Consider the following 26,132-nt stretch of genomic DNA (forward strand, 5'->3'; position numbering starts at 1 on the left):
GATGTTCTCATAAAATAAGGTACCACAACAGGCACAGATGGCAAACAGGAAGGTGTAAATTTCAGGCCTACATGGAGGTGAAAAGTTTGGAATGAGCACACTGGACAGGATTCCACTGTGCAAACTGTGGGAAAAGTGCAGACAGCAACAAGAAAATGCCAGGCCTGGTGAGGCAGATCTGGGTAGTCTGTCTGGACAAAAATTCCCACTTCGGGAAGCTGTGAGTAAAGGAAGAAACTGCTTATACTCATGCCATTCAAAGTTAAGGGATTGGTGTCTTTGCCTCATGGATTTGGATAGTATAAAAGCGGTACTGCCAGAAGAACACTTTGGGATCCCCACCACCAAGAAGACAAGGGCCAGCAGGACACTGCAGGGACCCACGTGGGATGTCCTTTGCTTAATCTCTCCCCCCCATCTCCTCTCTCTCTTCCTCACCCCACCCCCTACCCCTTTCCTATGTCTGTCTCTCTCTACCTCACATTTGCTGTTAAATGAAATCTGTTCTATTGACTTCAGCATATGGTCTCATTTGCATCTTAATTCAGGCAGAGGCATCTCTTAACAAGTGGATCCTAACATTATTTCAGTGTATCATAACATTATTTTGGTGTCAGAAGTGGGATAATAACAAGCATGAGCTTCACATTTCAGTCCTCATCAGTGAATAAGCTGAGGCTCAGCTGAGTCTCAGTTTACTTGAATATAAACTGCCCCATGTAAACCATGGGGACAATTTACATATAAGTCCAAGTTAATGAAGGGCTCATCAAAGAGAGATACCACTTTCATGATGCAATGTCTTCCTCAAAACTAAGGCCCAAACTGTAACAGAATAAGGAAGCCACAGGTAGAGAAACTTACCCATTAATTCTCACTGCCATTTTCTGAATTTATTCTTACACTTCCAGTACAAATCATTCTTTACTCTGGGTGAAAACTATAAAAGCCTACACTATATTTTACAAATGTTTCAGCACATTTTTTGAAAAAGCCAAGGTTAGCCATGCTTTTCCTGCAATTTCTCCCTTCCTCCAGCCCACCTTCCCCACCCCAAGGTCCAGGTAAACAATTTAAGGTAATATCTTCCAGTGAAATTTTTGTTAGTTCCCGCTCTCATGAAGCCCTGTGTGAAAGCTGCACCCATTTAGTTGGTACTAAATAGAATCTAATAATCTCCTTTCTCCCTAGCAGCAGCAGCAACATCTTCCAGCTTGGTTTGCTGCTGTTCTTATACAAAGCATCCAAAATACAGAGAAGGTGGAAAGACAGAGGGAACAAAGCAGAAGCAGTTTTCACTGGTGAAAGCAAAGGCAAAAATGAGAAAAGGAAAAAAGAACTGCAGTTAGAACTGATGCTAAATGATACTGTACTTTCTGTCTGTACCCTGTGTCTTCCATTCCCCCTCAAACACTGATGCCACTCATCACTTAGTGAAGTAAATGGTTTATTAATAAACTAGACTAATTTGCTTGCTTAACTTTACTTGTTGCAAGTAATCTTATACCTAGTTGTCCTGTAAACAGGCAGCAGAATCATTTGTCATTCTATAGCCACATATAAAAAGGAAAGGAAGCTAAAGCAGAGGAAGATATTATCTACTCAAACAGAATGGAAAAAGGTGGAGCTTTACTGAGGTCTCTGAACACAAGCCTGCTTAAAGCTACCAAGGCTGGATTGAGCTACTCTGCTCTTGTTAAAGAAAAAACTTGTATTTCTGAGTTAGGAGTATTCAGAGATCATTTGCCATTTCAGACCTCCTCTGAATTGTTCTGATCTTTTCCCTTGAAATTAAAAATATTACCATAAAATCTTCCTTCTGAAACATAGAAGTTTGGCATATCCCTGGTGAATCAAAAATTCAGATGAGAGCATTCATCAGCTGGCTTCACTCTATTATTTTGTTATTAAAACCAACAATACTGGAAAAAAACCTTGTTATTTAAATAAGTAAAATAATGACTTAATATTATCATCCCTTTGTAATTATTGATGTGAGATTGCTAAATTCTAAGGTGCCATCAACAAATGTAAAAAAGGATGTTCTTCATACCAAAAAGAGCTTCCTGGTGCCCATTCTGTTGTCTCGGAATTAATTCCAGAAGTAAGACATTCCTTTAATTAGCTATACCAATTGGGAATTTGTTCTGCTTCAAAAACATTTCTGATCCCATAAAATGCAGATGATCTTTGTTGATTCTTCTTTTATCTTTTTGCAACCCAACAGATCTCAGCTGAGGCTTCTTGTATGGAGCAGTTCTGACTAGACCAAAATGAAGAGAAGGACAAGGTGGCAGCAGTCCATCACTGGTGTTACTATAGCTTACATACATGCAACTGCCTCCAAAACCCAATTACCCCAGGCTTTAACATCACTTAAAACCGCAGGAAGTCCAACAGTCTATGTTGCTGTTGACGTGTTCTGGCTTTTGTCTGAGGTAATTTTCAGTTTGTTGTTGGCCATTAATATCTGACTAACCTTTAAGGAGAGACTAACCTTTAAGTTATTGGGCAGCTATAAGCTGCAGTACTTTTTTCTTAGCTGTTGGCAGATCTGAAATAGATGCTACGTCACAATTAATACAACATGATGATGACACTTCCCCAGGGCATTCCCAAACAGTATATTCAAAGTTCGCATTGTTTAATGGAACAATTAATGCAACAATTTTGGCTCATATATCTTCACTTGTAAATCATGAAGTCATTAACCTTAAAAAAGCCAACCTGTTGTTATTCATCATGCTCATCAGAAGGGCTTGATACTGCAATAACAGAATACCTCACAGTATTAAATGTTTGAATGCCCAAATGAAACCTGATAAATACAACCTTAAAATGCACTGGGAGTATTTTGTAAAGAACAAAGGCAAGGCAGAAGGATATAAAAAAGAAAAAGGCAAAAAACTCCCTGGTAATATTAAACATAAAAAAATGGAAGGTGCTGATGGTGATCTTTGTGCATTATAACAAAAACCAGATATGTAAAGTACAGGAAATGTAGGTAAAAAGAGTATCTTGGCTCAAAATAATAAGTTGAATCAAATAGCTAGGGGGTATAGACAATATGTGTAAGTATTCTCTTGTGACTGAGCAAAACAGGCATGAAGACAAATATGATTCAGTAGCCAGAGTATGCTGTGTTTGTCACATTATAAAGCAGTGTGAGACAATGTTGGGAATGATCTTCTATTACAGTAATTAGTGAGAATTTTGGCCAGAAAATTTTGGTCGTAAGAACTAAATCTCTTAATTATAATGTAGCTTCTACCTTACCTCTTATCAGGTAGAACTCCTTTTTACTGAAAATGCCTAATCACAGCGCAGGTTTTCTATTTCAGTTGCTTTCCTAATGATGAACTAATTCTTATTGTGTTTTGTCTGCCAATAGTTTTTGATTTATATATTTAAAAAGGACTAAATAATTCCCAAATGAAATAATTAGAAGCATAACAACACATAAGAAAAGCAATTAGAATTTTTTTCAGTAAGTGGATGGATAAAAAAACCCTCGAATACTGTAAAGAATTTAGGGACTACTTAACAGCATTCTGATAAATAATTTCAGAACTAAATGACCAGAATAAGGTTTAAAAAAAAAAAAAAAAGGTTCAAAAGAAATGAGCAGATCAGTACAGGGATGTATGTCTTTTACATACAAAAATGTCAAAGGTGGAAGTGACTGTACTCCACACTGGTCTGAGGGGAAACAAAGCTCTGAAAGCGAAAGTAAAATGCCTTGATCATACTTTTCATTTTATCTCCCCTACTCATCAACTGTCAGCATTATCTAATTTCATGCTCATAAGGCTATACTGGTCGTACACTAAGCTGAAACAAAATCTTGAATAGCAAGTTCTAGAGGACACAGAATACTATTTAAACTTACTGGCCCAGATCAGCAACTGGCATATATCACTGAAGTTCTGCTTAAATCAACACAACTTAGGTATCTGACTCAGATTTCCAGAGGGAAATGGTCATATATCTATGAATATCAGCCTGACATTGTCTCCTGGTTTATAGGAAAGGTCTGTAATTGAGAACACTCCCAATTTAGGTATTTTAAACTTTCTGAGATACTGGCTCAAGTTAAAAGTACATCTGCTACTATCTATAATAGCACTTGGCAAACTTATCTCAACAAAAATAGCAGATTTAATATTTCATGTGAAATGGTGGTTTGCAGCAGTTCAAGGCAGGATAATCCCCATAGTAGTAGGAGAGAACTAATATGTGAGTTTCATTACAGGTTAATTATGTGCAATAATCATAAACAGATCTTATTTTAAGCTATATATTTCATAATATTTGGTGCTCTACCAGCACTGATCTTCCACACTTGCTCCGATCTAATTTGTCCATGTGTCTTAGTTAAATACTGTGTGAAAAAATAAAGTATATAAAGTATAACCATCACCCATAGACATCCAAGCAGACTGGATTTTTGTCTCCCACATCTCTTATCACCAACAGATTAATAGAATTCACTTCACAAAACATATGGGGAGTGTGGGGTGTAAATTAAACCAGCGTTGCATACATAGCTCCTTTTCTTGGCAGTTCCCAAATCTGTTATTGAAACCCTTGGTCTAAGTACTTAATCTGCGTTAGAAGGCACAGTGAGAAAGACCCCTTTGTGGGGTTAAAGCCATAGGACTTTTTGTTGCATTAGCCAGTTGTACCACACAGTTCTGCTTTGGCAAAGTAATTTAGCATTACACTAATTATAAATAAATGGTTTCAGAAAAAGAGGCCCTTCCCAGTGTTCTTCAGTGATTTCACTAAATTTCAACCAGAGTGTCAGAGAGTTTTCTCCAGCCCAGCATTGGCTTGGTAACAGTATTGTAATGATTGTGCATTTGGAAAAGTTGTGTTGTTCTTGCAAGTGACTTTCTACATTTTCAAGCACCCATGAAATTAGATTAGAGGCATAATGCAGACCTACTCTCTTCAATGGAGTAGGATGCAAAACAAGTATTGATTTGGCATACTGCAGTGCTGTGCATGCAGTCCACCTCAGTCTGGAAAATATCTGGATTACCTTAAAGCAGAACTGCCTGTTCTGCTAACACAAACATTTTCTTTCTGGCCAGCTTAGTGTGCGGTATCAACACTGGTAGGTCCACACATCTGAAAACCTGCAGATACAGCCTAGATCTGCTTATCAGGGCACCAGTCCTGGGCAGGGCAGGATGAGTTCAGGCTCTAAGTCAAAGACATTCTGGGCTGGTGAGGGAGCATCAGAACACCAAGAACCCTGGAGCCAAGAGCCAACAAAATGCTGCTGGGTTCCCTGGACCAGAAACATGGAGCTGGAAGTCTCCATTTTCCTGTAAAAGTTTAAGATCTTCCGAGGAGATTCTAATTTGACAAATGAAGTATTTCAATAAGTATGTTTCCAAACCTGGTCAAAACTTAGAACCCCATAAGTATAAAACAAAAACAGATGTTAATTCTTAAACAGAAGTTTTGGTCTGGACATCCATATTTTTGATATACATTCCTCTACTTTGCCTGTTAAAATAAACAAAATGTAACCACTGATAAATATGTGCCCAAAAGAAAAGTGAGAGGCAAGTAAATAAAAAAGAACTATAAAATTCAATGTGTAAAGGTGTTAAAATGGAAAGACAAAATCAGAAGTTAAAGAACAAATATTCACAGTTTATAAAATATAATAAACATACATAATAAAACATCCATTTCACCACATTTTCTAGTATTTCTTGTGTTTATGGTGGCAATAAATATTATTTGTATTCTAATTATTATAGTGCCTCAGAGATACAATTTCATAACAGCATGGGTGATATTTAGATATTAGTTTGTTATATATTTATTTATTTTAATGGCAATGACTTTGATCTTTCTTCTTGTTCATGGCTTGGAAATTTTACTCCTAAACAGCTATTGTGTGGGATTCATCATTCCCATTTATTTTACTCATATTTATATATGTTTGCTCTTTTAGGACTGCAGGATACTTCTACTAGAATGTGCATACCATGGGTATATAGTATGATTTATGTTTTGTTTTCACTGTGCAACTGTCTTTAGTAAACTCCTAATTCCAAAATTGCTTCCACTTTCGATTTCCAGTTTGTTTCCTCAATGTCATTAGAATTAAAATAAAAAGTAATCATTTATTACAGTTAAAATGCTATACAGCTATGTAAAGAGAATGATCAAATATAAATATAAATTCTATACTATGTTGTAGGAAAATGTATAAAATTGTATAAAAATATGGACAGTGTTTCAAAGGCAACTCAGAGCAATGGCATACTCAGAATCTGATGAAATTCCACTGCAGCAAAAGCCCATTTATACTTCTGAAAAAGTTTCACCTTTGTGAATGTCACAGAGAACCTACATCTGCTCTTTTTTCATGCTCATGAATGTGTTAACTTCACAAGCAGTTCTACTGATTTCCTATTCCCTTGAGAAATTCTCTCCAAAAGTGCCTCATTCCTCCTATATTCAGCTGTCTCCTTCTAAATATCTCCGTATCATCTCCTATTTGCTACCCAGCTGCTCAAATTTTGGAAATCCTGCCAACTTCATAATATGCCTTGTTTCTTAGGACAAGTCTTGAATTTCCCTTTTGGTTTTTTTTCCATACATCTGCATTCATTTGCTCTTCTATGTCCTTTGGACTGCTTATACTGAAAATGGTAAATTCTAATAGGTATTTTACATTCTGGCTACCTTGTTTTGCCCTGTAAAATCTATGGATGTTCATGTCTGATGATGGCAGTCTCTGACTTACCTATCAGTGTTTTAGAGATTATGATGATCAGTTTCTGTAAGATAGGACTTTGCATACTTGAGGAAATAATGGGAAGTTAGTGGATAGCTCAAGCAGTTTCTGAAATCTTGAAGATACTGGCATTAAAAACAGAATAACTATAATAAGTTTAACAAATAAATTGATCATAAATTTTAATGAATCTGTTGAACAATAGTGTATTTTCTTCTATGATAAACATAAAACCCCACTAGTCATGTGTATAATAAAAAAAAAATAAAAGGGCCAAAGCCCAACTAGAACTTAATCTGGCTACTGCAGTTAAAGAAAATAAAAAATGTTCATATAAATATATTAGTAGCAAAAGTAGCACTGACGAGAATCTTCATCATTTATTGGATGCAGGGGAAAACATAGTCACACATAAGGAAGAAAAAGCAGAGGTACTTAATGACTTTTTTGCCTCGGTTTTTAATAACCAGACCAGTTGTTCTCAGGGTACCCAGCCCCCTGAGCTGGGAGACAGGGACAGGGAGCAGAATGATCCATAATACCCCATAATCCAAGGGGAAATGGTCAGAGACCTGCTACACTGCTTATATACACAGGAGTCTCAGGTCAGATGGGATGCACCCAAGGGCCCTGAAAGGGCAGTCAGAAGAGCGCACTGAGACTCTTTCAGTCATTTACCAGAGGTCCTAATTGACTGGAAATTAGCAGATGTAACACACACCTAAAAGAAGGGTGGGAAGGACGATCTGGGGAACTGCAGGACTTTCAGCCTGACCTCAGGACCAGGGGAGGTCATGGAGCAGATCATCTTTAGTGCCATGATACCACACATGCAGAGCAACCAGGCCATCAGGCACACGCAACACAAGTTTAGGAAAGGCAGGTCTGCCTTTACTGACCTGATCTCCTTCTATGACAAGGTAACCTGCATAGTGAATGAGAGAAAGGCTGTGGATGTAAAGTCTACCTGGACTTTAGTAACACCTTTGGCACTGGTTTCTACAGCATTCTCCTGGAGAAACTGGCTGCTCATGGCTTGGATGGGCACGTTGAGGAATACATTTAGTGCAGGTAGTTCAGTTTGCAAGTTGCCATGCAAGCTGAAAGTTGAGCTTAGGTGGGCAGGAGCCTGAGCCCAAGACTGAGCCCCAGGCCGTGAGCCACCAACCTTTTTGTGCAAAGGGCACAGGGACCTGTGGCACTGGCCAGGGGGCAGGAGCCAGGACTGCAGACTTTCTGCACCTAGACTTCAACAGTATACAAGCCCAGGCGTTCCTTTGTTTGTGGTCCCTCCCAGAAGCACCCAGCTTAAGCTGTTATTTTGTTATTTAGTTATTGCATCAAGATTTAATTATTTTAAGGAAAGAGATGTCTAGGACTCTGCTATGGGAAACCCGGGCTCAAACCAGTAAAAGAATCTGGTCTGACTGCGTGAGATGTAGCTACAAACAGGGCATTATCTGCAAACAGGCCTCAGTCCTAGCTCAGGCAGTGCAAGTGTGACTACCAGAGGAAATGGTGGGACAGGGAAGTTTCCTTAACACATGCACTTCATTGAATAAAAATCCTGCTGGGTGGCCAGGTCCAGAGATTTGTTGTGAATGGAGTTATATTCAGCTGGCAGCCAGCCACAGGAGGTGTTCCTCAGAGATAAGTATTTCATCCAATCCTGTTTACTACCTTTACCAATGATCTGTACAAGGGGTTGAGTGCACCTTCAGTATCAAGCTGGGTGGGAATATTGATCTGCTGGAGAACAGGAAGGCTCTGCAGAGGGATCTGGGCAGGTTAGATCAATGGACCGAATATGACGTATGAGGCTGTATGAAGTTCAACAAGGCCAAGTGAGAGGTCCTGCACTTGGGTCTCAACATTCCCAGGAAACTCTACAGGCTGGGAGCAGAGTGACTGGAAAACTGCCCAGCAGAAAAGGACCTGGGGGAACTGGTTGGCAGTGGCTGAATATGAGCCAGCATGTGGCCAGGTGGCCAAAAATGCCAATGAGATCCTGGGTTAGATCAGAAATATTGTGACCAGCAGTACCAGGGAAGTGATCACCCCTCTGTACTCAGCACTGGTGAGGCCAAACCTCAGATTCTGTGTTCAGTTTTGTCGCCTCACTGCAAGAATGAAACTGAGGTTCTGGAAAACATCCAGAGATGGGCAAAGAAGCTGGTGAAGGATCTGGACCACAAGTCTGATGAGGAGTAGCTGAGGGAGCTGGCAGTGTTTAGCCTGGAGAAAAGGAGGGTCGGGGGGACCTCATTGCTTTCTACAACTACCTGAAAGGAGGCTGTAGCCAGGTGGTGGTTGGTCTCTTCTCCCAGGTAAGAGGCAACAGTACAGGAAGAATTGACCTGCAGTTGCAGCAGGGGAGCTTTCGATAGGATATTAGGAAATATTTCTTCACTGAAGTGTTTTCAAGCATTTGAAGAGGCTGCCCTGGGAAGTGGTTGGGTCATCATCCTGGATGAGGTATTTAAAAGATGTGTAGATGTAGTACTTAGAGACATGGTTTAGTGGTGGGCTTGGCAGTCATAGGTTTATAGTTGGACTTGATGATTTTAAGTATCTTTTCCAATCTAAGTTATTCTGTGATTCGGTCTAGCTGAGAGACAATGTGTGTTTACTGCAAGATTTCAGTGAAAATACCAAAATCTAGATTAACAGGAAAGATGAGAGTCTAGAAAACTGTATTTGTCTTAAGTTCAGAGTTTTTTTTGTTTTCTGGAAGAATTATTTCATGGATCATTAATTTGAATATCAGCCTTTTTACAAGGTTTTATTTCCTAGACATTCCTACTTACTTCAGAGATGGTCTATGTTCAGCATGATAGCTCTGAATGTGCAGGATGGGATATTAGTTTCTGTGCATAGTCTTCTGCTTTCTATAAAAAAGAATAAATCATGTCGGAGAAAAAAAAAGTTATGACTTAATGTGAACCTCAGAATTAAACCAAAGTGTTTTGTGATGGGTGTTTGAACACAGCTAAGAAACAGTTTTCGAAGTTAAATGGAACTTTCTTTTCTTAGACTTTACCACAGTGATTTAATAATATGATACTTTAATGAGCAGAAATGTTCTGAAGCACATAGAAACAGAATAAGTAGTCACAGTTAGCAGTCTTTTCAGTACATAAAGCCACTTTGGATATTAAGCCATTGTCTGGGGTAAAAAAGCATAATCTGCAAAATATGTAAATTATTCTTTGCTGTGCGAATTAATGATTGGCTTAGAAAAAAGCTTGAAATTGTAATGGAATAATCCTACATATAGAATTTTACAAGTTGAAAAAGGCTTAAACTTTACAATTTAATTTCCAAGAAACTGGGTAAAATTTTCCTTGGGATATAGAAAATAATTTTCAGAGACTCACAATGAGTTTTCAAGATACTTTGCTATCCTGATTGCTTCTAGATTTTTGAGCTCAAGAAATTCTAACAATTCAGAAAGTTCAGTGACCCAACTATTCTATTTAAAATACACTTCACAAATATTGGAATATCTTCCCCTGAATCATAACAAATTATCATGAATATTAGCCTGAATTGATAGTTAAATGCATCCAATCTCTTTTTTAATGTTTAAACCTCTTATAACTGAGCTCAGGAGCTCACTTTCCATGGGTCTATTAACTGCAGCAAGGTGAGTCATTTTCTCTGGCAAAATCTATTCAAGGTGTCAAAATTCCAAGAGAGAGAGCACATGTTAAAATCCCATGATAGCATGGGTCATTAATTACTTCCAAGGAGCACGGCCTGCTAACTACATGAGAGGAGCAGAAAATAAGTTGGATGTATTCCTTCTTGATTAATATGCTCTGAGATAAGTTTTGGTCGGAATGTTCTTCCAGAGCCTTTCTGATGAAGCCCATTTATTTGCCACTACCCCACATAAATCTATATCTTTTAGAGATCTCGGAGGAGTTCCCTAATGACAGAATTGGGGTTACTACCTGCAGGTAGTAACAGTAACAACCAGATTGACCCAGGCTTTTCTGCAGAATAAAGCCAAAATTATAATTTGACTGACTCGAAGAGTATGTAGAATAGAGTTTCTATATAGCTATCAGTATTGATATCTAAATCAGTATAGAATCAGAGTTTCATAGAGAGATGATAGACCCTCATTTTTCCTGTCTCATGGAGAGACTGAACCATCAAATCCCCAAAGGCACAGCTTTTGTGCAAAACAGGACAAAGCCACACATATTTCACAGCCCCAAAACAAAGTAAAAGTGACATCCTCTTCACTTGAGTCAGATTGATTCAGGAGTTTAGGCTTCTGAAAAAATACCAGCTAAAGGAACTAGATTTTCTCAAAAAAAGTCATCTTAGAATTTGGTCCTGCTCAAACAAGATGAGAGAACTTTGAAAACAACAGAACCCCAAAATGTGCAATGCTGTGACAAATTACCCGGCGCCAAACTGAAATAGTTTTTCCTGTATCCATCATTACTCACTGCAATGAGCAATGGCATAATCAATCAGCTAGACAAATAAACATTAAGAATAGTTCAAATGGCCTTAGAGAAGATTTAAGAAAGATACTGGTTGGTATTTTATGCCAGCTTGCTCATTTAATATTCTAGAACACCTACAAGACCATAGTAATTTATATTAATTGACTCATTTCCATGGCATCTTTCTGAAGGCAATCATGGGATTCAAGGCTATGATTAAATCAAGTAGCAAGCACAAACAGATATTCTTAACCAACACAAGATAACTGGCCCTTATTTTCTGAGCTGTTGCGTATCACAGAGGAAGCTGGCATCAAAATACCCTGGCTACCCAAAGACTGAAAATTTGCAGAAATTACTAAAATGGCAATGATTAGTCTAGTCATTCAGGTTTTGGGGCACCAGTGACTGCACTTATTTGCCCATCCAGATCTACAGCTGCAGTATAAATGCCTGAAGTAAGTAAAGATCTGAATATGTGTGCTCAAAGCAGCCCACATCTTTCAAAAAAATCAGCAGCTTTATTCTGCTTTAAAAAAAAAATCTCTGATGGTATTCTAAAGTAGATCTAACATGAGTATAATACAAAAATCTGTTTAATATTTAGAATATAAAGTGACAGTTTTAAAGTCATCACTTAATAGGATTAGCTACATTTTTTCAAATGCAAATGACATAATCTAAAATCTTAGATAGTATAATATTGACTTTGTATCATTTACATGCCTGCATAGAAGGAAAATGATAGATGTTCCAAGATTTGTATTGGTGAGTCCACAAGCAGTGTTAACTCTAACATCATCTTGAGGTTGTAAGAAGTTCTGTATATTGGAGGGTACTGACATTGAAATGTAATCGAAGCACAACCTCTGCCTATATATTCTCTAGAAAAATTCAGTATTTCTTTGGGATTTTATTTTACCTCTTTCTCAAGTTCAGTCTTATTTCTGTAGTATGTAGAAAGAAACAGTTTAATTTATTTACTTCAAGCTCTGCAACAAGCTGGCCTCAGTAAGATAGTACCAGTTATCTAATGACAAATTCTCTTGCGCTTATTTGACAACAGGTCTGATGAGGACCTAGAAAAATATGGTTGCTTTACTAATAAGATTAAAATTCTTATCTCTCCAAAATCAAAGAAACAGAACACAGAATTCAACTTAGTATACATTGTGAAAACATAGCAACTTTGATTTCTGAAAAGTCCTGAGTAGAGGCAGATGACACAGAATGTAGCTTGAATGACAAATTCCAAAACAGGTTAAGAAAATTAATAATGGTAAAAAGGTGTGGGGATTTGAGGTTGTTTTTCTCCAGGAAATAGTTAAAAAATGGTTTACACTGTGTATAACTCAAATGTCTACATTTTATAACTCTATATAAGCTTCAAGAACAAAAGGACTCCCCAGTAATATACCTCAGACTTAACAGACACTGAGATTAAGCAACAATCAAAGATTAATTGATAACTTAGCTCCTCCCTTCTTTTGGCTATATTTCATTTATAGAAGATTTTCTGCAGTCTGATACTCTGTGACAGCCATCCAGAAACTAAATTAGTATCTTGTCTTACATTGCCAGTGCCAGAACATAAAGAGCAGGATGTGTCTTGTAGGAAAACATGCTGTTTTGTGCATTATATGCCTATGAGTGTTTCAATTCTCATATTCTTCACAGGACTTTTCCACAACATTAATAACTAGATAATATCAATTAAACATTAAGGCTCATAGAGAAAATCCCGAATTTTATTGGAAAAAAGCATAATGCTCCAACCAATGATCCAGTCCAAGCTTAGTGCCATACCTAAAACATGAAAAAATCTTAACTAGTGTTTTATTTCTTAATAATCTGTAAAGCTCTGCATTTGAATTGTTAATAAGATTATTTTATGCATAATAATGAATCAAAATTTCAACACATTGCAGCTGTGGAAAACTTCCTATTTCAGGTATATGAAAGCAAATCCTGTAAGTTACGCTTAATTTCTAGAATTTTGTAGTGGACATAAGTCACTGAACTGGAAAATTAATTGACAATTCATTAATCTTAATAAGATATATTTCCCATGTTTGTCTGATAGACAGAAATTTCAGGGACTTGCATGCCACCATTCATTTCAAACATAATACTATACCTCCAAAGGTCTTCATTTATTTTTGTGCTAAAAGCCATCACTGATGAACTGAATTCAATGATTTTACCATTTTCAGTTTTAGACAGATGCAGTGGAATAAATCCAATGACTTTAAATAGTGAAATACAACACCTAGTGAAAGTAGGATGAAGGTTGTTTCAAGGAACAGATATCTTGAACCATCTGTGTGGGAGATTGGTATTTTTTCTCTTTAACTATACTGGTAATTAATTGCATCAGTAGCCAGAAGAATTCCACATTCTCTGCAGAATGTGAAGCAGCATCTCAGCAGACAACTTGTTCTCTGAGACAAGTCAAATTCCTTGGGAAAACTTGACTGCACATGATTATTTACAACACTCCCAGGCTGGCTGGTTGTTTTTGTTCTATTTCGTTCAGTCCCCAGTGACTCAGGATATTGTCACTGTTGCCTGAAATTATAAATTCCATATTGACCAATTATTTTTTAAAATCTCTTTTAGGTATGACTCTTATAATTAGGAAGCTTTCTTTTATAAAAGCAGGCAATTTACATGCGAGGCAGGACTCCTCCAGATATGTACACCCACATTTTCAACCATCTCTGTATCATCCTTGTTTATCCAGAGTATCTGCATACATTTTTGCATTGCAAACATTTTGTGACTTCCTTGTGTATTGCAGCTGTTGTTGGAACTAGCAGCAGTACAAAGGTGGCAGTATTTTGGTCCATTTTGCTTGGAGCTATAAATATAAATATAAATATAAATATAAATATAAATATAAATATAAATATAAATATAAATATAAATATAAATATAGCTCTGCATATATGTGTGTTACAAGTGTGAGAATTTAATCTTGAGGCCTAGATGTGCAGAGAGTGGGATGTAATCTTCCCTCTTTTTTTGCCAAAGTTCTTAAACCAATGACCTGAGTTCATCCTACCTTCTCTTAGGTGCTTATCGGAGACAATTAATTTAGAAGCTTGGTACTGAAAGTGTCTCCTATGGAGAGTTATAGACATCTTGACAGAATGATTCATATCTTACACAAGCTGACTCACTTTTTGGAAATTAATATCTTTTTGCAGTAATGATGGAGAGAAGCCTAAGGTGAACAGATTCCTAACTTAGGCAGCCAGCTAAAGACTCAAAATTAGATGAGTGAAGTTAAGTTCACATAATTCATTTCTAGCTATCTAAAGAGGTCTCAATCAAAATTGTCTCATACTGTTATCGCAAAAATGAGGGCATTTTTAAAATCCAGGAATAGATTTAACACAATTTGAACAAGGTATTTCTGTTTTTGAGAATATTTTTTAGCTCTAAAATTCCTGACACTTTTAGTGATGAAAAGGTTTCCTTTTTTTTCTTTTCTAGTTTCAAAAACTTGGATGAGAGAAAGAACAGTACTTTAGTCGTGGAAGTCCTACCATTGCCTCCAGTATATATCAGTGATTCAAAAGTCTCTGAGCTGTCAAAGTGATGAAATGAAAGTAGAAGAGCTAAAAAGGAGAATAGTATCAGGGGATTGAGTGATTTCTCATTTGGAACTGTAGAGTTGAGAGTAAGGTTTAAATACTTGAAAGCAGGAAAAGAGGGACTAATCCTTGATAAGATGTGCATAGGTACAGGTAAAGACAAAAGGATAAAATCATAGGAAAGAGAACTTTTCTGAGAAGTTGTTCTAGAGTACATTTGGTTGACCATCTCTGGTTACTGGCAGTGCTACAACTCTGGCTCTAATGTCACAGCCTTTCTTGTTCAACTTTCCAGGGAAAGTTGAGTTGAGCACCAGAAATGTCATAAAGATTCAAGGCTGTTTTTAAGGTTCAATATTATGCTCGACCTTTCGATACAAGACCCTGTATATGAGCAAGCAACAAATGTTACTATGGATAGGAGTCAAGGTATGGAGATATACTGTTCAAGCTTTTCCCCCCTTGCAGTCCTAACTTGAAGCCCATTTGCCCTTGATTTGTAAGAGGAGACAGTGCAGTGTTAGTTCAGATTGCATGGTTACTCTAAAAGATGTGTGAATGTAAAAATTTATGCAAGGACCTGCAGTTATTTGCATCTATATTCAAAACCGCATTTTAAACTAATTTTTGGATCATTGTAAGAATTTCCAGACCACCTTTTGCTTACGTTTGTCCATAACGATCTGTAGGATAAGATTTTTAAATAAAACTACAAATTTTAACACCAAACTGGCAAAGAACTCACTGTGAAGCACAGTTCAAAGCAGTTGCAGAAAGGTCCTGAAAAAAAGAAAAAAACAACCAACCAACCAAAGTAAAACACTTGCAGTAGAGGTTGAAAATACATGCTTTTATTCCTTATTCTGTTACTCTGAATTATAAGGGAAAAATCAAAACCAAATAAAAGAGCAAATCAAAATTCAACTTACTTTTAATTCAGTGCTTTAAAGCAAACACTCTCTTCATCCAAGCAGCAGTGTTTCTTCTCTTAAACACATGTATGAGACTATTTTGGTTCTCTACTGGCTGGTCTTTTATAAAATAGCTATATTATTTTACAATTTTTCTTACAGATTCTTCTCACAACTCATCATTTAAAACAATCAATTCCCTTCTGTAAATGCATTCACTAAATCTTGGATTTTACATTCCCCATTACTTAGTATGTAGATGATGTAGGCTATTCAGGACATACTTTTTTGCCTTCTTGTCTTTAATCTAATAGTATAGAAACAGACTTAAACAAAATTATAACCTTCTAACCGGAAACTTTCTGAGAAACTAAACTATTATCATCTCCCTATACTTGCATACTCCCATACAGCAGTGTGTGTCATAAATTGATGAGAGCTAATTCTTGGGACACAAACTAATTATATTGTCACATCTAGCATGCATCTGTGATTATCTAAGAATTTAAAATCTTATTTACTATTTTCCTCATCTTTCCAAATTTAGGCCTTCTGTAATGGGAAGACAAATGCACTGCAAAGGCCAAGAAAACCTCCATAAACAGCATGTTTGTATTTATTTATTTATTGGAATCTCCTTTTTTTTTTAATATGCTATCAGAAATGTTATACTTATATCCATTTAAAAAACATTAGAAGAAGAGTAGTATTTTTGTTTACCTTAATAAGAGCAGTACCAGGAACACAGTACGTGCAAAGAACACTATTGTTTAATATATGCCTGAGAATTTAGAACTCCCATTTGCTTGTAAGGATGTAGAAGGCAAGAATAGTCACTAATATTCACTATATTCACTAAATATATTAGGACATAATATTTCATTTAGTCAGTAGGTTTTCAATGATTATAGGACTGTCTTCCCCTAGGTACTTAAAGACTAAAATACCAGCTGAGAACTATATTTTGGGGATCAAAATACAAGTGTAAGATAACAACATCGCATTTTCTGTGAGTGACTTGAAAAAAAGACAGACATTGGACTTGTATGCAAATTGGGGTTTCATGTTTTGCTGTTTCCTCTAGGGCACAAGACACAACCTAAAACACAAATACTTGTACATCAGGATAATTTGAGCCATATATAGAACTGCATGCAATGAATATCCATTCAGGAAAACCATTTGTGTGATAACAAGTTACAATTTGCAAAATGTCATGCTTGATGCTCCATAACTTTAGGCTCCAGTGAAGAATTTAGGTGCTCAGGGAGTGGAAATAGGTCTCAAGATGGGCAGAACTTTAAGGAACAGTTAGACATACTCCATAATTCAGGAGACCACTGCAGCAGTCTCTAAAGTTGTGGTGAAAGAGCAAAGCAATCACTCTCAATGAGAAAACTCATATCTCCTGGGAAAGTCTTTGCCTGTCTCTTGCCAGCTACAGCAATAAGTCAGGAATTTTCTTCCACTCTGTTATGATCCAGTTTTAAGGTTCTTAGAAATTCCTCTGCCCAAATTATGGTGCAAACAAGACCATATACTAGCAACAATAGTAAGGGTTTTATTTGATGATAAATATGAGAGAGAGAGAAAGAAAGAAAATAGGCAGTGGGGACAGAAAGAGTGACAGGGACAGAAAAAGGAAAATATCACCACTCTGTGGATCCCAAGATGCTTCATTGATCCTCTCCAGCTGGTCTTCTTGGTGGTGAAGGTCCCCCCAGAAGGCACAGAGTCCCATGGGTGTACATGCTCAGGCTAGGTGGGTGTGTCCAGGCGTGTTCCCCTGGGGTGGGGGGCAGTCTCTCACAGCAGACTCTGGGTCTGTTGCACCATGTGCAGCCCTGTGGGGCCAAGCCTCTCACGTGGAAGTCCCGTGGATGTCCCGTGGATGTGCCCTGTGGGGTTGGGGGTTCCACAGCTGGGCCAGTTTGTGTAATGGAGGATGGGTGTTTATTGCCTCTCACCAGAGGTTGCACCATGCACCCAAAACCTCCTCCTTCCCCCTCGGTTGGGGGGAGTCTGTGTAAACCTGGCTTCTGTGAGCTGTGCTCTCCCTCCACCCCAAACTCAACTGGGGATAGCTGCAACTGGTGGCTTTGGCCTTTTGTGGATACATTCCTTTCCCTCAGCCTGAGATGATTGAACAATGCATTTCCCTTTATCTAATCAACAGTTTGACTTTCAGTTCAAAATCCCTCTCTTCAGGGAAGCTTCTTCGGTTGTAGCTTCTTTATAATGAGCAAAACTTTATATCAATGTTTGAGGTAAGAACTATTTTCAGTCTCTGACACACTCTGACTTTCTAATTGGCAGCTTTAGTAACTTCCTGAGTCAATCAAACTAGTAAATCCTCCAAGATCACTAGATCACCTCTTTCCTTGAGAGCAATCTGTAAGCCTGATCTCTTCTCCCTGCTAATTCCCACCTGAGCCAACTCAGTCCCTCCCAAAAAAGGCATTTGCAGGCTCAGTCTGCCCACTCTGGGAGACCCTCTGTTGAAGTCTTTTCTCAATGATGTTACACAATGAGAATGATTCATACTTTCAGTCCGTGAGCATGTCTGTGTTTTGATGCTTGCCAATCAGTCAAATTGGCTCTACCAAGAAATCAGAAGTTACTTTTCCTATCTCTTTCTAGTTCCTTTACTGGTAGGTACACTGACAAGGTCTAACAATGAATTGGTTTCTTCTGCAGTACAAATTTTGTTCTGTGATACATGTTTTTCTTTTGCTTTGCAGCATTTACAATACAAATCTCCAATTCGCATACTTTCAGATTTTGTCTTTTATGCATTTTGTTGGTACATTTACCACTCTTGATTTATTGTTTTCAACTTTGATATAGTCTACATCTTGAATAAATCTATTTTTCTTATCTGGTTTGGCTGTTATTTTGAACCAAAATATTGCCTGTAATGGATGTTCATTCTTTGAATAACAAAGGAAAGTATATTTATTCTCTGCATTGTCATGCAAGTTTTCTCTGAAAAAAGGCTTTTTTTTTTCCTCTTTCTTTTTCAGCTGAGATGAACCCTTGATAAATTAACACTTGTATTGCAAGCAGCCTCAGGAAAAGAAACACAACAAACAATTATGATTAGACTTTTGGGATCAAAAATTAATAAATGAAATTACTTCAGTTTGTTTTTAATATTTATGAAGACGCAATCTGTTTGTTAGAGTGCTTAAAATGTAGCAAAAAATTAACAAAATATGAAAATGGTCTGGAACTTAAATTACTAGCCATAATTATAGTATGACTTTGCATTCACGTGAAAGGAGTAGGAGACTGCAGAGCAGCACACGGCGCCTTTTATCCTCAGCTAAATGCTCCCGCTGAACCTCCTTGCTATTTCCTTCAGGGATGTGTTATCCCGCTGCTAGGTGGAATAATGGCTCAAGATCTAGAATACGGTGCTCATGTTTACTGGTCTTTTGTGAGAAGGATCCTACTTTTCTCCTTTACACAGATACTTTATGACAGAATTTATTACTTTTTATTCACAAATATAGCTTCCATTTTTTTTCCTAAGCAATATTAACATACCATTATGGTGTTTCTTGGACAACAGCAATAAAAAAGAGATTTAAAAACTCCCCAAACACCAGAGCATAAGTTTTTCACATTCAGCTGATTATAAATGTGCAAATGATAAAATTAATCTTGTCAGTATATGTGTGAATTTCACAGAGGAAAGTACCTTACATTCCATGAGGCATAGGTGTAAGTGCAGAGAAGCTGTCCCAGGAATCCTGACATCCATGCCCAGTATAAATAAAGGACATTAACAAGCCATTCTTCCACTCAGCCTTACTATAGGACTTCACTATGAGTGCACACATTTAACACTATATTTTCCCAAGATCTTTTTATGATATATACATTATATCTGTAGAATAGATCTGTATGTGGAACTGTGCTACTTAAATGGTGAAATATGAGGAAATGACAAGGTAATGTTAGACCTCTAAGCTGTGCTGTTCCTTGAAAAAAGTTTAGGAATCTCCATAACTTGAATATTGGGGAAAAAAAAAAAACAACAAGCCACCAACTCTCTATGAAAACTTGATAGTATTCTTTAGAAATATTGCAGCAAGTATTTAAAGTAAATTTAAATTTTGGTATGAGATAGACTGGTGACTCTATTTTAAGTCCAAGTCTCAAAGTTATCTGAACACATGATCTGCTATCATTGCATTTCTAATAAAGAAAACTATGAGACAGCATGATTAATGACTTTAACTGTTTATAAGGAAAAAGACCCCAAAGAACTACAAATTACAAGTAATTATGCAGTAATATTAGTATTAACAGAAATTGCAACATATTTTTCTAAGTGTTTACATGACTGAAGGAATTTCATGTACTCATGCAGTGTCCATGATCCATTTGCTAAGGTTATAGGTCAACAGCTTGGTATGCTGTTAAATACAAAGAGTGAAAAAAAAAAAGGTGGGTATAACCATGCAGTGGAAAGAAGATCTGATGCTGGCTTTAAAACACAGCCTCTGAAAAACATTTGTATTTTTGTCTCTGATAGAGTTTTTCTACATGATATTGTTTATTGCTCCCACCAAAAATGTTAGTCTTACTGCAAATTAGCTAGTTTGGTGGAATTATGCCAGCTGTGACTTTTGGCACTTTTTCTACATGTCTGTAAAATATGGTTTAATAACAGAGGTGCAGATAGTGTATTAAAGAAGACATTGATTATTTAACTGAAGACTTTCTATGACTTGCTATAGTTTATAGTAGTAGTAGGGATTCTGAACTGTCGTTTGAGATTACTTCTCAAGCACTCATTGGTCACTATAAAAATTTCTTACACTCCAGTTGAGGTACTCAGTGTTCCAGATTAGGTTCTCTTGTAACAGCAATATATATGTCACTGAAAATGGCATTGACTGCTTCTCAGGGAAAAAAAAAAAATAGAACACCAAAAACCCAACCAACACACACACACACACACACACAAAAAAAAAGGACCCCCCCCCCCCCAAAAAAAAACCAAAACAAAATTTAAAAAAATCAAAACGCCACTTCCACTGGGATGCAATATTTCATTGAAATAAAAGTCTTCTTACCTTATTATAATGTATTCTAGAAAAGCTTTGGAAAAATGTTATAGACACAGTGAATAATTGGAGTGAGCTCTTGGTAGCATCACAAAGCTGCCTTCTCTATGAAGTCACACAGGTTTACAGCCTGCCAAGTGCTGTAGGAATGACAGGGAAGAATAACAAATACTTGAATAATGAAGTGCTTGGATATTAAAATGCCTGAAAAAGGAAAATAATAAAAGAGATGACTAAGAGTGAGGCAATTTTAAGGCCGTATTTGAGTTCACTATTCCTAAAATAACCAAGAGTAATTTCTTCTGTTCTTTCCATCTTTGTCATTTACATAGTTTGAAAATTCCCATGGAGTATATGTATTTGGTATGGAAAGGGCTGGCAGGAAAAATAAGATTAAATAAATTATTGTACATGTTCCTGGATTTTTCCTGTAATTAGTAAAGGGTGTGATCGAGTGGTGGTTTAATGACATTTATTTAACTATAATGGCTGCTTAAGAGTAGTCATTTTACATTTAATTTTATTTGGACTCTTCCAGGAAACCCAATTCACCAGATCATATAAGAAGTGGTGCTCTTTGTAGCACTTCTGTTCTTCCTACATAGACAGCTAGGATACTCTGAGAAAGCAAGTGCCATTGTTTATCTCCATCTTCCATGGAGACCTAAGCAATAACTCCTATTTTTATATTTCCTTTATCTGTTTATTCCACCATTACACAGCAGAAGCTCTGAGTATCATCAGTGCTTACCAGCCTTCATTAGATCATAGCAGCACAAGGATGTAGTTTACATTTTCTAGTTATTTTAGGAGTTGCTTGACTTGCTGAACGTACCTCATTTGTACATCCAGCGTGGGATTCATCTGATCTGATGCAAGCATCTGCAGTACACATCTGTCTATGCCTGAGACAGAAGTATATATTCCCACTCAGACAAAGGAGACAAACAAGTATTTCTAGAATGCAGCTCACCACTGCCTAATGTAGATTCCCAAATTAGGTCATATGAATCCCACCTTAAAGACTGATGCGCCTCTCTGTTGTCTGTTAAGCAATTGTTTGGTTCAGATAGAGATAAATGATAAGCTCTATTCTCTTTCCAAATGTGCCAAGGCTTGTTTACCTTATTTATCACAAACAAACAAACAAACAAAACCCAAAAAACCAAACAAAATCCTATGGATCTAATTTTTAATGTCATTATTTTGTAAAATAATTTTTATCTTAGCTTTACTTTCCACAATAGTGTTAGTTAATGACATTTAATTTGCTGACTGTCTGTTTAAGTCTGGTCATTATGTTAGGTCCAGAGCTGATACATGGGAAGAAAGATGTTCAATAGGCAATTTCATAGCCTAATTAAAGACATAAATAGGTATAAATTAGAGTGTAACTCTATAAATGTTCCTTGATGAGCCCTCTCCTGAGAGTACTCCTTTCTGTGGGATAGCACCTTCCAGCTAACCTTTCCAAAACTGGAATAAAGTTTGCTTTTTAAAAAGAAAGAAATTATATCATGGCAATATCATTGTTTTTAAAATAATTTAGAAGTTAGGTACCTAACTGATTAGATTGAATAAGTTCTTTGAAAACCTTCAGATTAAAAAGAAAATTGAATCTGGGTTCTCAAAGTAATAGATTATTTGGTAACAGATGGATATTGCTGTTTTCTAGAAAAGAAGAGAACAGTAAAAATTGGTCAAAGTGTCATTGACTGTTCTTATTCCTGGCACATGTAATTGAGGAGCCAACAAGGAAAGGATCTGTCCTGGACCTGATACTTACAAACAAGGAAGAATTGGTTGGCGTGTGAAAGTCAGAGACAGCCTTGATTGCAGTGCTGATGCTCAAGATCCTAAAAGGAGGGAGCAGTGCAAAAGGTAGGTCTGCAATCCTGGCATTTTGGAGAGGAGACTTTGGTCTCTTCAGGGACCTGATTGAGAATGCCATGGGATAGAGCCTGAGCGAGAAGAGGGTTTCAGGAGAGCTGGTTGATATTCAAGGATCACTCCCTCCAAACTTAAGAAAGAGTCATACAGAGAAGTAGGAAATAAAGACAGTGTGTGGGCTGCATGGGTGAGCAAGGGGCTTTGAACTTGCATAAAAAGGTATATCAGAGTTTAACACAGGGGCAGGTGACCCAGAAGGAGTTGACAGTTTCTGTCCAATCTTGTAGGGATAGGGCTTGGGAAAGCAAGAGCTGGCTTTCCTGGAGCTGAATCTAGCAAAGCCAAGAAAGGATTCTACAATTCTGCTGAAGGGGGTATTGGAATTTGGTGACAGATAACATGGAACATACAGAGGTACTCAAAGGCTTTTCTGCCTCAGTCTTTGCCAGTAAGAACTGCATTCAGGAACAAAAATCATCTGAGATCACAGGGAAATTCTGGAGCTAAAGAGACTTCCTTACCCTCAGTGAAAAATGACAAGATCAGGGAGTACTTAAACAAAGTACTCCCTGAAGTGTATTGGAAGTTGTGAAGTCTCCATTCAAGAAGATATTAAAATCCTGATTGGACATGGTCAATTTGCTCCAAATGAGCCCTCTTGAGAAGAGGTTTGGACCAGATGAACTCAAGAGGTGCCTTCCAACCTAAAGGATTCTATGATTCTGTTATTCCAGCTATAAACATCAGATTTTAGGGATGGTGGATAGAATAAGTATATGTTTGAACCAAATCTGAACTGTGATGATGCAAAGAGTTCAGGGTGTGCACAAAGCACATCTTCTAGACACAATAACTAACCTAAATTGGCTGGACCTGACCTGTGTGGGTTTCTGACACAGTCAATGAAAAGGCAATTTTTTTCAGAGATAATTCAGTGTGGACAATTAGTTGAAAGTGTTGTGACTCCCTTCTGGAAGGACTTTCTTGCTTCTGTGTCAAGAAGACCCCCTAAGAAAACATAAAATAACTGTGGAGGTTATACAGCAGCTCCCAACCAGGGTTTTTCAGCTGGTGATTTAGACTTCATTGTTAAATCTCACCAAGCCCCACTTCAGGTCCTTTTTTTGGATCTAACCCAGAAAACTTTCTTCAAAGCCTGAATGGTGAATGAGAGAAAATCTTTGAGAACAGTTTTCTCATTAAGCACCAAGCTGCCAGAGTTTAAGTTCAGAAATATCAGTCTAATATTCTTTTATCTGCATAAATTCATTTTTACAGGACATTTGGCCTTTTTCATTCCCACAATTCTCTAATAAATATTGAACTTCACAGGAGCAATGAAGGGCTGTTCTGATTGTGAGAAAAGAGTAACACTGAGAGTGTAACTCTTTCTCTATAAATTGAATCCCTCTGACTCAGATTGTTTTATATATATATATATATAATATCAGGAGCAGAATGATTGACTTTGCAAAAGGAGAAAAATCCAGAAACACCTCCAGAATACCACAGCAGTCCCTTGCTATTTTAAATTACATGAGGAGTCTTGCTTCAGTTACGTAAGAAGCATGGTTCAATTTTAAAGGGATGCAATGAAAATGACTAGAAGTCAGAAGTTACATTTTACATTGCGATTGTTTCCCCCATTTAAAAATATGCTTTTCATTACTATTATAGCTGGCATTTATTATTGGGCAGAAAAATAGACAAGAAATACTTGGACCTATTCCTTTGCTTTGAGCATTTCTGAAAAAACAGTGAAACATGCCTCCATCAGCCTAATACTTTTGCTGTCATAATCACCCCACTAGTCCTACATTATTATGGTGCCTTTATTTGGTGGTCAGTGTACATATTTTTTGTTTAAAATTGTAATTTTTTTTCCACAACAGTACTCAAATAATTTTAATTCCCCAATTTATATTTTTTGTCTTTTTCTTTTTGTGGGGTGGGATTTACTTGCCCAGTGACAGTGGTAGAGCTGAATAGGGACTTTAAGCAGTTCAAAATTGAATTCGTAAGTTAGCCATGAAGAAAATGAGGTTGAGGAAAGCATGAGTATCTTTAATGGATTTGTTTTCAACTTCTTTGATTTAGCAGACATGGAATTTTTTTAAAGAATGAGAGTGCTTCATACAGACTCTTATAAAGAAGATAATTAAATGAGAGAAGAAGGAAAACCAGCATTCATAAATGTAAAATTTACTTGGTGGTCTGTTGCTGGCTGGCAGCCAAGATCCCACACAGCCAATTTCCACTGCACTGGCATGGGTCCTCCAGAGAATGTAGTTCCTTCGGGGCTTGTCCATTGACTACGGCTCCTCTTGGGATGTTACCCGTTCCACTGTGGATCACCTCCTACAGCTCTGCTTGCACTGATATTTTTAATTGGTGTTCTCTCTCCTTTCCTAAATGTTTTCACAGAGGTGCCACCGGCCTGACAGAAGGGCTCAGCTGTGTCCTGTGGTGTGTCTGCTGAAAGTGGCTGGAACCAGCTGCAAAGGTAAGTGCCCAGTCAGTGACTGATTACTGAATAACAGAGTTTAAGAGTCAGAAGGGGATGGATCAGAACAACGTGCAGTAAGAAGAGAGGGAGGATGGAGTAGAAAGGATATGAGAGAACAAAAAGAGTGAATCCATAAAATTTTAAACTGCTACATTTATTCAAAATCTAACAGGAAAAATCTATCTGCAAAGAAGCTGACTTGTATTGCTTCAGTAAAATGCTTCAGAGTAGTGTTTGAGTAACTCCATAGCAGGATGCCATAGTCCATGACCCACTGAAATAAGCAGCATTTTAATGTTTCATGGACTAGTTTTGGCAGAATTTTCTTGTCCAGTGTCAATTTCATGTACTATGAGTGAACAGAGGTACAGGGAACCACAGGCACCATTCATTGCTGCCTTTCATTAGAATTCACACTTTTCTCATATACAGCATCACAAACACTTAAAAGCCTTTTCCTCAACATGGAAATATGTGAAGAATGTTCATTCACAGAAAGTTTATTGTCTGGCTCAGAAGTGTGGCTGAAACACTGTGAGGTTTGCTTCATTTTGGTTTGATAGGGGAACAAAAGTCTGTTTTCTGTAGGATTTTGCTCCTTGCAAACCCTGACTTTGTGACTTTGTATTTTAAAATATGTCTGGTTGCCTTTTAGATCAAGTATTTCAGAGCCACTTACTGTCAGACACACAAAGATAACTTCTGATTATTAACCCTTGTGTTGGTAACTTTCAACAGCAGAAAAAAAATTACTGTTTAAAACTCCTTCATATACCCTGTTTATTTAAAAAGTGTTTCAACTCTGATGAGGCCTTGTGCTTCTCCCTTATTTTCCCCTCATTTTAATTTATTGCTAGACAATGTTCAGGACATGGTCAGAATCATGGTTTCTGATTCAGAATCATGACAGAGGTTTGCATTC

At 37.2% G+C, this 26,132-nt stretch overlaps 1 long non-coding RNA gene across 2 annotated transcripts in view; it reads left to right on the plus strand.

Annotated features, from left to right (window-relative positions):
* The first annotated feature begins 1,844 nt into the window (after positions 1–1,844).
* Positions 1,845–26,132, plus strand: part of LOC109144100 — a 113,774-nt gene continuing 89,486 nt past the window's right edge. For both annotated transcript variants that reach the window (XR_002044607.3, XR_002044608.3), the window contains exons 1-3: positions 1,845–2,438; positions 22,490–22,695; positions 25,129–25,207. This is a non-coding gene — a long non-coding RNA (uncharacterized LOC109144100). The remainder of the gene's footprint in view (positions 2,439–22,489; positions 22,696–25,128; positions 25,208–26,132) is intronic.

Source organism: Corvus cornix, chromosome 1A, assembly GCF_000738735.6.
Source record: "Corvus cornix cornix isolate S_Up_H32 chromosome 1A, ASM73873v5, whole genome shotgun sequence".
In the NCBI taxonomy this organism is placed as follows: Eukaryota; Metazoa; Chordata; class Aves; order Passeriformes; family Corvidae; genus Corvus; species Corvus cornix.